This window comes from Idiotropiscis lumnitzeri, unplaced genomic scaffold, assembly GCF_059441095.1.
Source record: "Idiotropiscis lumnitzeri isolate Australia: NSW breed Sydney's pygmy pipehorse unplaced genomic scaffold, RoL_Ilum_1.0 HiC_scaffold_153, whole genome shotgun sequence".
Classification (NCBI taxonomy): domain Eukaryota; kingdom Metazoa; phylum Chordata; class Actinopteri; order Syngnathiformes; family Syngnathidae; genus Idiotropiscis; species Idiotropiscis lumnitzeri.
Genome location: NW_028283691.1, coordinates 269157 through 275066, shown reverse-complemented (window position 1 = coordinate 275066; position 5910 = coordinate 269157).

The window sequence follows — 5910 nt, the reverse complement described above, 5'->3', positions numbered from 1 at the left end:
TTCATTGTCTGCTAGCGCTGTACACTTTTTCTAAGTGTTGCAATATCTCATGAAGGAAATACTGGACAATCAAATTAATGACTTTCCAGGCTTCAGGATGCCTTTCTACACTATATAAAGGTGGAAATTTACATTGGAAACGTTTGGTTTAGCTGTTATAAAAGTTTGGTTTTTTAGTGCTGTAAATGCATTTTCAGCTCGCGCTGTACACATTTGCTATGAGAGGCATTATCTCATAAGGGAAATATTGGACAATCAAATTAATGACTGCCCAGGCTTCAGGATGTCTTTTTACACTATATAAAGGTGGAAATTTACATTGGAAACGTTTGGTTTAGCTGTGATAAAAGTTTGGTTCTTTTAGTGCTGAAAATGCATTTTCAGCTCGCACTGTACACATTTGCTATGTGAGGCATTATCTCATAAGGGAAATACTGGACAATCAAATTAATGACTGCCCAGGCTTCAGGATGTCTTTTTACACTATCTAAAGGTGGAAATTTACATTGGAAACGTTTGGTTTAGCTGTTATAAAAGTTTGGTTTTTTAGTGCTGAAAATGCATTTTCAGCTCGCACTGTACACATTTGCTATGTGAGGCATTATCTCATAAGGGAAATACTGGACAATCAAATTAATGACTTACCAGGCTTCAGGATGCCTTTTTACACTCTATAAATGTGGAAATTTACATTGGAAACGTTTGGTTTAGCTGTTAATGAAGTTTCGTTTTTTAAGTGCTGAAAATTCATTGTCTGCTGGCGCTGTACACTTTTTCTAAGTGTTGCAATATCTCATGAAGGAAATACTGGACAATCAAATTAATGACTTTCCAGGCTTCAGGATGCCTTTCTACACTATATAAAGGTGGAAATTTACATTTGAAACGTTTGGTTTAGCTGTTATAAAAGTTTGGTTTTTTAGTGCTGTAAATGCATTTTCAGCTCGCGCTGTACACATTTGCTATGAGAGGCATTATCTCATAAGGGAAATATTGGACAATCAAATTAATGACTGCCCAGGCTTCAGGATGTCTTTTTACACTATATAAAGGTGGAAATATACATTGGAAACGTTTAGTTTAGCTGTTAATGAAGTTTCGTTTTTTTAGTGCTGAAAATTCATTGTCTGCTGGCGCTGTACACTTTTTCTAAGTGTTGCAATATCTCATGAAGGAAATACTGGACAATCAAATTAATGACTTTCCAGGCTTCAGGATGCCTTTCTACACTATATAAAGGTGGAAATTTACATTGGAAACGTTTGGTTTAGCTGTTATAAAAGTTTGGTTTTTTAGTGCTGTAAATGCATTTTCAGCTCGCGCTGTACACATTTGCTATGAGAGGCATTATCTCATAAGGGAAATATTGGACAATCAAATTAATGACTGCCCAGGCTTCAGGATGTCTTTTTACACTATATAAAGGTGGAAACTTACATTGGAAACGTTTGGTTTAGCTGTTATAAAAGTTTGGTTTTTTAGTGCTGAAAATGCATTTTCAGCTCGCACTGTACACATTTGCTATGTGAGGCATTATCTCATAAGGGAAATACTGGACAATCAAATTAATGACTTCCCAGGCTTCAGGATGCCTTTTTACACTCTATAAATGTGGAAATTTACATTGGAAACGTTTGGTTTAGCTGTTAATGAAGTTTCGTTTTTTTAGTGCTGAAAATTCATTGTCTGCTAGCGCTGTACACTTTTTCTAAGTGTTGCAATATCTCATGAAGGAAATACTGGACAATCAAATTAATGACTTTCCAGGCTTCAGGATGCCTTTCTACACTATATAAAGGTGGAAATTTACATTGGAAACGTTTGGTTTAGCTGTTATAAAAGTTTGGTTTTTTAGTGCTGTAAATGCATTTTCAGCTCGCGCTGTACACATTTGCTATGAGAGGCATTATCTCATAAGGGAAATATTGGACAATCAAATTAATGACTGCCCAGGCTTCAGGATGTCTTTTTACACTATATAAAGGTGGAAATTTACATTGGAAACGTTTGGTTTAGCTGTGATAAAAGTTTGGTTTTTTTAGTGCTGAAAATGCATTTTCAGCTCGCACTGTACACATTTGCTATGTGAGGCATTATCTCATAAGGGAAATACTGGACAATCAAATTAATGACTGCCCAGGCTTCAGGATGTCTTTTTACACTATCTAAAGGTGGAAATTTACATTGGAAACGTTTGGTTTAGCTGTTATAAAAGTTTGGTTTTTTAGTGCTGAAAATGCATTTTCAGCTCGCACTGTACACATTTGCTATGTGAGGCATTATCTCATAAGGGAAATACTGGACAATCAAATTAATGACTTACCAGGCTTCAGGATGCCTTTTTACACTCTATAAATGTGGAAATTTACATTGGAAACGTTTGGTTTAGCTGTTAATGAAGTTTCGTTTTTTAAGTGCTGAAAATTCATTGTCTGCTGGCGCTGTACACTTTTTCTAAGTGTTGCAATATCTCATGAAGGAAATACTGGACAATCAAATTAATGACTTTCCAGGCTTCAGGATGCCTTTCTACACTATATAAAGGTGGAAATTTACATTTGAAACGTTTGGTTTAGCTGTTATAAAAGTTTGGTTTTTTAGTGCTGTAAATGCATTTTCAGCTCGCGCTGTACACATTTGCTATGAGAGGCATTATCTCATAAGGGAAATATTGGACAATCAAATTAATGACTGCCCAGGCTTCAGGATGTCTTTTTACACTATATAAAGGTGGAAATATACATTGGAAACGTTTAGTTTAGCTGTTAATGAAGTTTCGTTTTTTTAGTGCTGAAAATTCATTGTCTGCTGGCGCTGTACACTTTTTCTAAGTGTTGCAATATCTCATGAAGGAAATACTGGACAATCAAATTAATGACTTTCCAGGCTTCAGGATGCCTTTCTACACTATATAAAGGTGGAAATTTACATTGGAAACGTTTGGTTTAGCTGTTATAAAAGTTTGGTTTTTTAGTGCTGTAAATGCATTTTCAGCTCGCGCTGTACACATTTGCTATGAGAGGCATTATCTCATAAGGGAAATATTGGACAATCAAATTAATGACTGCCCAGGCTTCAGGATGTCTTTTTACACTATATAAAGGTGGAAATTTACATTGGAAACGTTTGGTTTAGCTGTTATAAAAGTTTGGTTTTTTAGTGCTGTAAATGCATTTTCAGCTCGCGCTGTACACATTTGCTATGAGAGGCATTATCTCATAAGGGAAATATTGGACAATCAAATGAATGACTGCCCAGGCTTCAGGATGTCTTTTTACACTATATAAAGGTGGAAATTTACATTGGAAACGTTTGGTTTAGCTGTTATAAAAGTTTGGTTTTTTAGTGCTGAAAATGCATTTTCAGCTCGCACTGTACACATTTGCTATGTGAGGCATTATCTCATAAGGGAAATACTGGACAATCAAATTAATGACTTCCCAGGCTTCAGGATGCCTTTTTACACTCTATAAATGTGGAAATTTACATTGGAAACGTTTGGTTTAGCTGTTAATGAAGTTTCGTTTTTTAGTGCTGAAAATTCATTGTCTGCTGGCGCTGTACACTTTTTCTAAGTGTTGCAATATCTCATGAAGGAAATACTGGACAATCAAATTAATGACTTTCCAGGCTTCAGGATGCCTTTTTACACTATATAAAGGTGGAAATTTACATTGGAAACGTTTGGTTTAGCTGTTATAAAAGTTTGGTTTTTTAGTGCTGTAAATGCATTTTCAGCTCGCGCTGTACACATTTGCTATGAGAGGCATTATCTCATAAGGGAAATATTGGACAATCAAATTAATGACTGCCCAGGCTTCAGGATGTCTTTTTACACTATATAAAGGTGGAAATTTACATTGGAAACGTTTAGTTTAGCTGTTATAAAAGTTTGTTTTTTTAGTGCTGTAAATGCATTTTCAGCACTAAAAAAACATACTTTTATAACAGCTAAACCAAACGTTTCCAATGTAAATTTCCACCTTTATATAGTGTAAAAAGACATCCTGAAGCCTGGGCAGTCATTAATTTGATTGTCCAATATTTCCCTTATGAGATAATGCCTCTCATAGAAAATGTGTACAGCGCGAGCTGAAAATGCATTTACAGCACTAAAAAACCAAACTTTTATAACAGCTAAACCAAACGTTTCCAATGTAAATTTCCACCTTTATATAGTGTAAAAAAACATCCTGAAGCCTGGGCAGTCATTAATTTGATTGTCCAATATTTCCCTTATGAGATAATGCCTCTCATAGCAAATGTGTACAGCGCGAGCTGAAAATGCATTTACAGCACTAAAAAACCAAACTTTTATAACAGCTAAACCAAACGTTTCCAATGTAAATTTCCACCTTTATATAGTGTAGAAAGGCATCCTGAAGCCTGGAAAGTCATTAATTTGATTGTCCAGTATTTCCTACATGAGATATTGCAACACTTAGAAAAAGTGTACAGCGCCAGCAGACAATGAATTTGCAGCACTAAAAAAACGAAACTTCATTTACAGCTAAACCAAACGTTTCCAATGTAAATTTCCACATTTATATAGTGTAAAAAGGCATCCTGAAGCCTGGGAAGTCATTAATTTGATTGTCCAGTATTTCCCTTATGAGATAATGCATCACATAGCAAATGTGTACAGCGCGAGCTGAAAATGCATTTACAGCACTAAAAAAACAAACTTTTATAACAGCTAAACTAAACGTTTCCAATGTAAATTTTCACCTTTATATAGTGTAAAAAGACATCCTGAAGCCTGGGCAGTCATTAATTTGATTGTCCAATATTTTCCTTATGAGATAATGCCTCTCATAGCAAATGTGTACAGCGCGAGCTGAAAATGCATTTACAGCACTAAAAAACCAAACTTTTATAACAGCTAAACCAAACGTTTCCAATGTAAATTTCCACAATTATATAGTGTAAAAAGGTCTCCTGAAGCCTGGGAAGTCATTAATTTGATTGTCCAGCATTTCCATTATGAGATAATGTCTCACATAGCAAATGTGTACAGCGCGAGCTGAAAATGCATTTACAGCACTAAAAAACCAAACTTTTATAACAGCTAAACCAAACGTTTACAATGTAAATTTCCACCTTTATACAGTGTAAAAAGGCATCCTGAAGCCTGGAAAGTCATTAATTTGATTGTCCAGTATTTCCTTCATGAGAAAATGCAACACTTAGAAAAAGTGTACAGCGCCAGCAGACAATGAATTTGCAGCACTAAAAAAACGAAACTTCATTAACAGCTAAACCAAACGTTTCCAATGTAAATTTCCACATTTATATAGTGTAAAAAGGCATCCTGAAGCCTGGGAAGTCATTAATTTGATTGTCCATTATTTCCCTTATGAGATAATGCCTCACATAGCAAATGTGTACAGCGCGAGCTGAAAATGCATTTACAGCACTAAAAAAACAAACTTTTATAACAGCTAAACTAAACGTTTCCAATGTAAATTTCCACCTCTATATAGTGTAAAAAGGTCTCCTGAAGCCTGGTAAGTCATTAATTTGATTGTCCAGTATTTCCCTTATGGGATAATGCCTCACATAGCAAATGTGTACAGCGCGAGCTGAAAATGCATTTACAGCACTAAAAAACCAAACGTTTATAACAGCTAAACCAAACGTTTCCAATGTAAATTTCCACCTTTATATAGTGTAAAAAGGCATCCTGAAGCCTGGAAAGTCATTAATTTGATTGTCCAGTATTTCCTTCATGAGATATTGCAACACTTAGAAAAAGTGTACAGCGCCAGCAGACAATGAATTTGCAGCACTAAAAAAACGAAACTTCATTAACAGCTAAACCAAACGTTTCCAATGTAAATTTCCACATTTATATAGTGTAAAAAGGCATCCTGAAGCCTGGGAAGTCATTAATTTGATTGTCCAGTATTT